Source organism: Ostrinia furnacalis, unplaced genomic scaffold (genome assembly GCF_004193835.3).
Source record: "Ostrinia furnacalis isolate ACB-3 unplaced genomic scaffold, ASM419383v2 OfSCF2811, whole genome shotgun sequence".
In the NCBI taxonomy this organism is placed as follows: domain Eukaryota; kingdom Metazoa; phylum Arthropoda; class Insecta; order Lepidoptera; family Crambidae; genus Ostrinia; species Ostrinia furnacalis.
Genome location: NW_021133050.1, coordinates 27,140 through 39,426, shown reverse-complemented (window position 1 = coordinate 39,426; position 12,287 = coordinate 27,140).

The window sequence follows — 12,287 nt, the reverse complement described above, 5'->3', positions numbered from 1 at the left end:
AGGTAAGTATTAAAAACTAAAAAATATGTCACTTTCTTTGATGTTATGTGTCATACAAGTACCTAACACTATACATTTATATATCACGAACTTGGGAAAAAGTAACAATAATTACGGTTCCTTGTTTCGTGATACTAATTATTCCAAATTCCCCAAGTAAAATTCATGGATTATTGTCAAATTGTGTCAATTAACTATTATCTATCCCATATAAAATACAAATAAACCAAGATAAATAAAACGAATCGAATTAAAACCAAAATTACGCTGGTAGTACTTATGCTAATTTATCTTAAAATTGGTCATTTATGTGAACTTCGAACTCGTGTCATATAAATTCTAGTGAACGAAACATATACCGAATTTAGATCATGAACTTACATTTCAATTATCATAAATAATTATTTAAAAACCAAGTATCAAAATATTATCTATAATATCCTTGATTCGGTAGTATCACGAAACAGGGGACACCCGAAAAAATAATATGTACGCTATTTCGTGAGTCAATTAATCGCAATTTTAAAGGAATTCTACGTTTTCATATAACTTTTTTCTAAGCCAAATCATTTGTCAAGGAACACATGAAACCACTATTACAAGTTTTATGCAAATGGGCGTTTCTTCGCCTTTTTATAAGCTTAAGAAGTTGGAGCGCTAACCTAACGTTGAGAGCAACATTTTCACGCCGCACGGCTGTTTTTGGCTCTCTGAGAGTTTGAAGCTTCGTATTGCTCTCATTTTTGGCGCCACAATGTTAGTACTTGGTTTTTTAGATAGCTTAAATAATAGAGTTTTTGTAGTAATAAAGAATTTTTATAAATAATATTCCATTTGCTTATTATTTGAGCTAGAAAAAAAACTTACGAACTTACGTACTATCACGAACTAGTAGCCGTTTACCTTAATATGTATTTAGATTGAATGACATTTAGTTGAGTTTAAAGTACGATACGAAGTTATCCTCAGACCATACTGGCTTTGCGGTAGCCGTTTTTTGAATTAGTGCAAACGTGCCAGTTGTTGCGGAAACATGTGTTAATCCAGCCACTTCGTCAGTCCCTAGTTGAGTAGCTTTATTGATTACAATAAGAAATTGTATATAATTTAATTAGTATTTACGTGTGGTTTTTTGGCTATTTTCGGCACATCGTATAAAGCATCTTATAATATAAAGTTAATCTGCATTTGTGTTAAGTTTTACTCCAAATCGTCAGTCCCTAGAGCGTCAGGCCCTAGCTTTAAACGGCACTTGGGAATAAATTACTAGTTAGGGAATTATGTTTTTTATATGGTGATAATAACAAAACAACTACGTTATGTATATTAACTTATCTAATAAATGTTAAGGTTATAAGTTTTATACTTTATTAGAAGTCATATAGGAGTAATGTAGTATGAAAAAATTGAAAATTATAATTTCTCCTAAAATAAAGCATAAAGTGACTGGCCCTTTTAGACATAACATAATTAATTAATAAACTATAATTTACACTAATAAAGTATTTAAAAGCATCTTAAAAAAGTTACGGACAAAATGACGTCGAAAATATACAGATTTTTATGGAATGACCCAAATAGATTTCTATACCAAATTCCTCTTATCTACAATACCAAATTGATAATATCAAGAGTAAACATTTTGCTTTAGACTTCAAGTTTTGTAAATTTTTATACATTTTACGATGATATCAACAAAATGTTTTTACTAAACGTGTTATTTGAAATCACTTAGTAGTTTTAGTTTCATAAATTGAGAACTTATAATATTAGTTATATTAGTAAAATGCATAATTTTGCGAAATGATCACGAGTATTCACAATTTTAATTTATTCCTGCTTTTTAAGTTCAAAATTATTTTTCTTATTTATAGTGAATACTTAAGTTACTTTCTTAAATATTAATCACACGTTGAAGTTACTCGATAACAGCTCATTTTTATTTATATAATCGTTTGCTGTTGAATTATATTGTTGAAGATATTATTTTTGTTACTTTTATATTTTATATAAAAATCTTCATTCAGTGATATTCCGCTTGCAAAGTGATCTTATTGAAAAATTGTTACCTACATTCTATTGTACGTTATCTTTTCATAGGTCTGTTGATTTAGTCTAAAATTATAATTATTGATTAGTTTAAACGTAGTTTTAGTCATTTAGAATGTGCAATTTTAGAATATAGACACAGTTTCGATTTTAATGCCAAAACATTTTTGGTTTCATATCATACAAAGTAGTAAATGAATAAATAAATTAGATAATTATTACTTGGTTTTTTATTTTACTCTTAGTAAAAGAAGGTGTCGAAGTTAATGTGTGCCTTAAGCTTAGGCGCAGTCCACCGACTTTTAGTTGGCCGATAGTTGGGTCGTCGGGCTGTTGATCAGTATGGAGATTTATTAAGGTGCGCACATTACACCGATTTGGTATCGGCCGTTTCTTCATACAAATTAGAATTGATCGGGTCCAACTATCGGCCAACTAAGTCGGAGGTCTGCGCCTAGGCTAAAATAATAGGGCTTTATAAAAAATAGAATGTTTAAATGAAACAATAAAAATTACATAACTTCAGTTTTATTTGTTACGTCACCACAATTAGTATGACACATACAGGATGGAAATCTTAATTTACAATATAACTAACAAATTCAATAAAGACCATACTGTCCCGATACTGAGTCACTCGCATACCTATTTACATACTAAACACAACTCATAAGATTATCACATATCATATAAAAACATATGTTCGATTCTTTATGCCATCAGCCTATAGTAAATTAAGTAATTCACTAGATAATACTTATTTCTCGTTTAAAATTATTTACAGTAATATAAAATACATAATGCTGACTCTTATAAATACAAGATACATAATATTGTTAAGATATTGCAATAAATATAATCGAAATGCAAGATTTCAGTATCGGTCGAGGTGTCAGTCGAGTAAATATTACAGGAAAGAACAGGCATGAAGATTAGATGACTGTGGCTGCCGGTCACACCGTGCGATATCGTCACAAAATAACTAAAGCCACGATAGCCGAACGGTGAAGAGGTCGGACTGGCCCACTCAAAGAACGGGGTTCGAACTTCGAACCCCGCTGCCGCTTGACTATTATGGTTAGCCCACTCGTCGTAACACAAGCATGTTTAGTACGAGGGGCTTTATAAAAAAATATGAGTAAGGCCTTTGTAAATTAGGGGGTAGTGTAGTCGTGCTGCTGCATTTGAAATTAAATAAGCTTGTCACAAATAATTTGACTTTCTATTGTTTAAAGAATTTTCAAAATCGGTTCAGTAGATCTAGAGATTACCCTCTGCAACCTCACAAACTTGACCTCTATTATAATATAAGTATACATAAGTAGATAATTCTGTTCCATAAAATACCATAATTTCATTCGCACTCTTTGTTATTTTCAACACCTTTGGTTGTGAAAACAAGCCTTATATCCAACAAGAATAAATGAATGTCAGTTGTAACAAAAATTCGCGACGGTGTCACAGACAGCCACGTTCGGTCGAGTCTCAACTAAACAACATCCAAGCTGGCTAGTATACTTGTTCGTATATAATTAAAGCAAAATTCGGATTTCATACGCTAAAATTACTAAGAAAGTACAGACTTGATGGATAGCAACTTGGTTCGGAAAAGCAGCCAAAATTGTGAAGTAAAAACTAGAAAAATGACACAAATAATGTGTTTTTTAAGTCGCGAAATAGATGAATATATTATCAAAGTAACATTGTTTATACTTCAAGTATAAAGTTATAGGATTTGTTTTGCGTTAATTTACACATGCTGTGTATGTATAATTTTTTTCTGTAAGCAAAATATGTTGCTAGAAAGCTCTACTCTAATTGAATAAGCTAAGTTATAGAAATAAACGTATTTCTATTTGTTCTAAAACATTTTAAATCAATGCAAATGGGCATTCTACACTATAGATCGTTTCATCCACGAAGACGCGCCCCACTATACACGCTAAATTATCCATGAGTGCACACGCACATTACAATAATGACGCTCGGATCAAACTCCCCGCACCCCGCGCTTCCCTCGACCAAAACTTGGTGGGGCGCGTCTTCGTGGATGAAACGATCTATACACCTATTACTGGTCAAAAACATATTAAAAATATATTTTAAAATCACCATGTTGCTATCGAGCAATCCTGCAATAAGACTATGCTTAAAAATAAAAAAGCATTAAAAAATTTAACCGTCTCTATTCCGTCACAACCGCCTAGACTGATCACAGCTCTCCTTACCACATTACGTATGGACTGACTTACATTAGTACCTTTTACTAGATCCCATTATGAATTCTAACAATAGGCGACTGTGCGACGGGCGCCCGCAGTGAGTGTGCGAGCGCGACAGCAACATAATTACGCGCGAGCGATAAGGATGGATAGCTTGGGGTCATTGGACAAAATTCTACGTGCTCACGGACCAGGCTTTAGATGACAAAATTTCAATTATTTGTCCGTCAGACAGATAATTAGAAAATATTAGACTGAATATTTTTTATTTTCTTTCATAATTAAATAATAACAGTGCTACATCGGGTTGAAATGGCGCGTTACGTCACACTTGAGTAGATTTTTTTACTCGCGACATTTCATTTTAATATAATACTAATTATTCGATTATGAAAAATATTGAAAAATATGTGTCCAAAATTATTTTATTATCTGTCTGACGGACTAAATTGAATTTAGATTTCATTACCCAGTCATCATCCCTATTGATAACATTTTAAAAAATCAAACTGAATATCATTGTCATATGTCCCTCCAAAAGTTTTGCGTTTGTTCCCAACCAGTCACAGCAAAACGAGTAAGGCGATTATCACACTGCGCCGCGCTCCGCCGCGGTACGCGGGACGACAGACTTAATCATTGTATGCAAGTACCTCAGTTTGTATAGAAAACACGCACGGCACAACACACTGACAACGCGTCTGCGCGCGGGATTTTTTATATGTAATCACGCGGACCGCGGCGGAGCGCGGTGCAGTGTGATAATCGTCTTACACTGCTCACTCAAGGACTAACAAAGCTCACTGTCAGAAAATAAGTACACGTTGGTGTTTTTAATGTATCCTGACATTAAAGGTGCATTTAATGTGTAAACCTTTCGGAAGATAGGTAAATGTCCTAACGAGTAACAGTGTGACTTGATGGGTATTTTTTTCCCAACGAGTAACAGTGTACACGTTTGGGTGTGACACGTTGGGGACAAGCGAGGTATTGGAGTTATTTTCTAGATAAGTTTAAGATTACATACTTGTGTATGTTTGTTTGTGCAGTCAGCGTCAAATAGTTCGTGACACCCAAAGTGGCCAAAAAATTCGCGACACGTCTTTGTTACAACTCGAAAAAGGTTGTGTGTTGTCAAATTTTTGTCCACTTTGCATGTCACGCATGAACTATTTGATGCTGACTGTACCCAGTTTAGTTATAACATTGCAAGAGAATTAAACTGTTTCTGTAAATAAAATGTAGATAATAACACTCTATTTTAAATAACACTAATGATTAATAGAAATTACACTAGTTTTTTAAATAAACTATTGATAGAATTCATAACGAGACCACAAGAATAATTACGTAAAATAAAAAAATAAAAGTAAAACTACTAAAAAATATGTCAAAATTATTAAAGAGGCATTTTTTTCAGTTTGTGCGTTTTATTTTAACATCATTATATCCAATTTCATTAATTACCCGTGATTTAAAAATGACATCTAATAAAAATAAAAATAATTACTAAAAAGACTTGATTTCGTGCCACATCATAGGTAATTTTAATTGTTGAAATGCTCTGTGTAGAAAAGCAATATGTCGTATCTCCACGCACGAACATCTTTATGAAGCCACAAATATTTTTTGCGATGTTTACCACTTGACGTTTGAGAATCGTTTGACATAAATAATTTTAACTTGCTCTAGACTGGGGCAAACTTTAAAAATTACTCAGAATAAAACTACCTACGATGTAGCCCAAACCAAGAGCCAACATATTTCGAATGCGGCCAAAACCAATCTAAACCTTTCCATTGCATAGAGAAAAATTGGCGAAAATCGTAATTTTCACGACATGTGGAATGCTGCGTAGTCAGAAAGTGTTAAGCATATAATTTTTGGATTAGTATAAAAATAAAAATGATCTTAACGCTTTAACAATGTCTCACATTGATATAGACCGTTCTAACTTAAATTACACTACGGCACCCATAGACAACGTGGGAATGCTCAAGACTTTTTAAACAATCGCTAAGGTTGGTTTTTACATGCTGGGATCTTAAGCCTTGTTCGCACTGGTCGAGTAATTTAGTAGAGTATTTCTCGACTAGTGTGTACAAAGCTTCAGTGGCAGCTGATTTTTAAGAATTTATGAGCATTTTATTCTCATAAATCACATCACCACGTTGTCTACGAGTGTATGTACTTATAAATATTATACTGAAAATCCATGGGTCGATTGCGTAGCACAGGATCGCTAAATGCAAGTGATAGAAGCACAGCGATTATATTTATAAACCGGCACAATATAAGTCATAAGAGATACTACAATTGTTCTAAAATGTCTTAAGTCCGTACATATAAAACGACGCCCACAACTGCACTCGCGAAAAAAGTAGTAAAGTATGGAATTACCCTATTTGTTCCAAGCGAACGTAAGATCTAAATCACTAATACAAGATAAATAATAATGATACCATTTTAAAGGTAATATTGCATATAGTTCTTGCAACTCACGAAGGCGAGTGAGATTTACTTGTGCATGCTACATGTACATAACGATAGTGTAATGTCTGTCAAGTTTTGAAAAACGAAAAGTAGCGAGCCACTACACATGTAAAGCTCACTCGCCTTCGTGAATTGCAACAACTATACTTTAAATTGATACCATAGATATGTTACGGTTAATGGGATAAATTGAAAATTATTAATAATAACCGGTTATTATGAATAATTACCGACAGTCGCGGTAAAAGTGATAAATTAATCACATTTAACAGTGATTATTTAATAATTCAACCTTAGTACTAACAAATTTAATAAAAGACAACAACATCTTGTGTACGTGTACGTGCTCGTGTACAGCCAAACTTTTGAACGTTTTGATATCATATATTAATATAATTTGGCATAATGAGTTTGGAATGTTTCTTGCATAATATTACTTTACCATGATGCCTACAACATAATGTTTTGATTAAAAGTGAAAAATAGGTTAAGGTGCGGCAGTTAGTTAGCAGTTAGTTTTATACACACATAAATGACCTCATATTAATCACATTTACCAAATCATGCGGTAATTATTCATAATAACCGGCGATTATTCATAATTTTCACATTTATCACTTTGACCGTAACAGATACATACATAGTCATTCCTTTCCTAAGATGGCTCGGGACAAAACACAGCTGGGTGATTACATACTTTTATTCGTAAGTATAGATTCAAAATCAATTAAAGACTCAAGCCTGTGTTTGAATAAATTCGGCCGTTTGGTGTAGTGGCTCGTAACGGACTATATCAGATATCGCGGGTTCGATTCCCGCATAGTACAAACATTTGTGTGCACAACATTTAGAGGTTTGACTCTTTCCTTGATTTTAAAATTATACTTTTGTCATCGGTGTCGTTTTATTTAGAACTTATGATTCAGTTATTGCAAAAAACCTAGACATCCCTGTTATTGTCATATCCGACATAGCTATGACAAAAATATATAACACCCACGAGGGTCATCCATATTATGTGGAAAATACGCGGAAAATGTATTTACTATAAAATAAACTTTATGAGCAAATGTTTCAATTTGAGACCAACATAGTACTTTAAGTACGTTCAAATTATTATTATTTCATAGATTTCAATCAACCAATGTTACTATATTTTAGATCTGGTGCTCATCTCAGTCAGTGCCTGAGATTTTGGAGTGGAACGGGAGTGATTTTGTAGCGTCATGACGCGTCAGCGAGACTTCAGATATTCATTTCAGAATTGCATACAGGGTGGAATTTTGTAATGCCCCCTGGAGGGAAAGTACTGTTAATACTGTAGATAGAAAGTTTTATTGAAAGAAAACATTCCTTTATTTTTGAAAAGAAATAGAACTGCATTCAAAGATTTCCAAAAATTTGCTTGGCACACCCGGAATCGAGCCAGCTTAAAATCTGTTAAAAATTACACCCTGTTTTTTATTGCATAGATCGTTAGGGTTAAGTATAAGGATCAAATCTCTTTAACATACTTGATGAATATAATGAACGGAAAATCATGAAATCTTAAATTATTTTAATTATTTACAGAAAAATGTATGGTATGGTGGTGAATTTTCGAAAAATTTTCAAAAATATTTGAATGCAGTTCTCTTTCTTTTCAAAATAAATGAATGTTTTCTTCGAGTAAAATTTACGATCAACAGTATTAACAGTACTTTCCCTCCAGGTGGCATTACAAAATTCCACCCTGTATACAGGGTGTTAGGTAAATGGGTATATGAGCCGATACTAGCCCATGTTAACATGGGTATATAAATGGTATGGTGAAGTCAGAAATTTGATAACATCATTTTAGTTTTTTTAATTTTCATACATAATAAATTTGATAAAATCCAATTTATATGAAAAATAAAATATTTAAAATGAAGATATCAATTATCTGACTTTACCATACCATTTATATGACCATGTTAACATGGGCTAGTGTCGGCTCATATACCCATTTACCAAACACCCTATATGCTTTGTTACGTCACAATATGTCAACGTCACCCCTCCCGTGCCGCTCCCACACCTCGGGCACTGACTAAATTAAACACTAGACGTTTATCAGGATTGTTTATCAACTATAAGATGCGATATTTCGTGCCGGTCCGATAGTAAAGAAGTATAAAGCAAGCACCGGTAGAGGTAGAAGGAACGCTATACACACGCGGCCTGCGGTACCGTGAACTTACATACAGTGTCTTATACAAGTTGTATGGACTTAGAACATGATGTTATGTAGTTAGGTATGTACGTACACAAAAACGCGTATTCTCTATAGTCTGGTCGGGTGAGCACGTAGAATTTTGTCCAATGACCCCAAGCTACCCATCCTTATCGCTCGCGCGTAATTATATTGCTATCGCGCTCGCACACTCACTGCGGGTGACAGTCGCACAGTCGCGACAGCAATATAATTACGCGCGAGCGATAAGGATGGGTAGCTAGGGGTCATTGGACAAAATTCTACGTGCTCACGGACCGGGCTTTAGTTACATACTTTTAGTCGGCCGATAGTTGGGCCCGATTCTAATTTGTATGAAGAATCGACCGACACCAATGTGCGTACTTTCATATAATATGTCCATATTGATTAACAGCCCGACTATCAGCCGACTTGTAGTCTGCGGCTAGGCTTAGAACAAGATGTTATGTACACGAAAACACGTGTTCTTTAGTTAGACATTCCGCACATTACAGAAAGATTTAGTCGGCCGATAGTTTGAATTATTTCACTATGGATTATCCGGTGATATCACCTGAGTGAACAAAGTGGATTTATTAGTGTCATCGGAACCATTTCACCGTGATATCACCTAGGTGAATTGGTTCGACTAAAGTGGTCGCCTTTGTTCACCTAGGAATTAATTCATCCAGATGAACAGATGCGACTTTTTTCATTGATCAAGTCGGCTTTCAATTTGTATAAGGAATCGGTCGATACCAAATAGGTGTAATGTGTGTACGTAATACAGGTGCATACTGATCAACAGCTCAACCAAACTATCGGCCGATTAAGTCTGTAGTCTGCGGCTGGGCTTAGACGGCCGATAGTTTAGGCAGCTTCCAATGTATGAGGAATCGGCCGATACCAAATCGGTGCTAGGTGTAGCTAGCCTAGGCTTAGAACATAATGTTATGTACAGTCGCGGAATGAAAAGGTTCGTCACCTTAGTGTCGGTTTTCGCTTGCACTAGGTACTGTAAGAGTCAAACCTGCCAACATAACCGTGCAAGAAACATTGCTGCTAACATTTAAATAAATATGACGTTCACTAACGAATAAGGTATTGCTTGTTTATTTTTCTATCCCATCAGTGCAATGTTACAAATGTCGTTTTTTTATTTAATAGATAATGGCAGGTTGAACCAACAAGTAGGTTTTAGTTTATCAATCATAATAATCTTCTTGACAAGTTAAATCGTCAAACAACTTTGATCTGAATAATTTTGAACTTTACTGACGAACAGTTAAAGATTATTTTCTCTAACTCGAGATTATTCTGTAACATAGTTTCAAATATGTGCTCGCGATTCGTTGAAGGAATCAATTTGAAAACTGACGAATCTTTTCATTCCGTGACTGTACACAAAAACATGTGGAACCATTTCGTCCAAGTGATATCACCCAGGTGAATTGGTTCGACTAAAGTTGTCGCCTTTGTTTACCTAGGAATTAATTCATCCAGGTGGACAAATGCGACTTTTTTCATTGATCAAGTCGGCTTTCAATTTGTATGAGGAATCGGCCGATACCAAATCGGTGTAATGTGCACACTTTCATGTATACAGGGTGGAAACGATAAGTGATCTCACTCGATTATTTCTAAACTATACAATATATCAATAAACTAGTTACTGATCCTGGAAGTGCTTCATGAGCTCTATCAAACGGTATTAGTAATAGGTTACAGAATAAACTGGATCTATCCGAAAATTCAATGTTTCCAGCTTCCATACATTTGGTAAAGTCACATTATTTTTAAAACTACACATGATAACGTAAAACTGATTACTGATTCTAAAAGTGCTTCACAAGCACTATCCAATGGTATCAATAATAGGTTACAGAATAAACTGGATCTATCCAAAAATGCAATGTTTCCTTCTTTCATACATTTTGTACTACCACATTCATGACACTTATCTCTTGACAATATTATAGCAAGAAAAGCCTAAAACCAATGTTTTCCATGAATAATTTAAAATAAGAATACAATTTACGAGTTTATTTTAAGAGATTATTATTAAATAAAAAAAAATACACTACTAATATTGTGTGTCTGGCATACATTTAGTATGGAAGCTGGAAACATTGAATTTTCAGATAGATCCAGTTTATTTTGTAACCTATTATTGGTACCGTTTGAAAGAGCATCTCGAAGCACTTTCAAGAATCAGTAACCAGTTTTTCAATATCTTGTGTAGTTTAGAAATAATCGAGTGAGATCACTTAACGTTTCCACCCTGTATATGTTCATATTGCTCAACAGCCTGACAAAACTATCGGCCGATTAAAAGTGTAGTCTGTGGGATGTTTTTTGTTTTCCTTTTTTGTTTTTTAAAGAAAGTTTTAGAAAAGATTGAAGTTTTTACGAGAGTTGAAAATGGTCTAAGTCCATACGACTGTGTGAGCAGACCTTTACATAGAAATAGCTAAGGCCGAGTACACACTGACTAAAATACTAAATCTATTACGATCTAAGACGAAATGTGTACAGTATTTTAACAAATAATATACTCTCCCTTTGTCAAAATACTGTGGTATAAGTAAAGTGAAATATAGTAAAATATCATGATTTGTCAGTATGTACACGGTTTTAACACCAATCTATAAACTATGGCAACAATTTACATCAAGTCAGTGTTTACACCTGGACTTACGAGTCTTAACACCAAATGACGAGAAACACCGGGCGTACGTATTGTACCTTTTTTGCCGTCTCTTTCTTCTCTGAATCTTGTTTACAACCTGCAAAGATAGTTTGTACATTAGAATCTAGAAAATGTGACGTATCTAGCAAATATTTACTAAATGCATACCCTTGAATGGTTTTTGTCCGTTTTATAGTCCAGTCAATAAAGCATTATAGATGGACATCCGTGGAACACAATTTCTGACTTTGGGACTTTATTTAGACTAGTTAGGAGGTGAACATAGCAAAAGTCCCCGCCCTTAGCCCTTGAGCCGGCGGGGTGAGGGGGGTTTAAAGGTCCCACTTTTCGGTTTTTCGCTTAATCCTCGGAAACTATGAGTCCCAGTGACATGATTACTATGAACCAAAAAAAGCTTATTCAATATGCTACAGGTGAGACAGTCAAGTTTTTCTATATCTTTTATAGTTTTCACGGCATCTGCTCTAGAAGGTCTGTAATATTGGAAATTTTATTTTTGTCTTACATGTTCCCTTCAGGAGAAAATCGACTAAATCAACATTAAGCCAACATTTTAGACATGCGGGAGCATGTTAAACCTAGTTCCAGGGAGGAGACT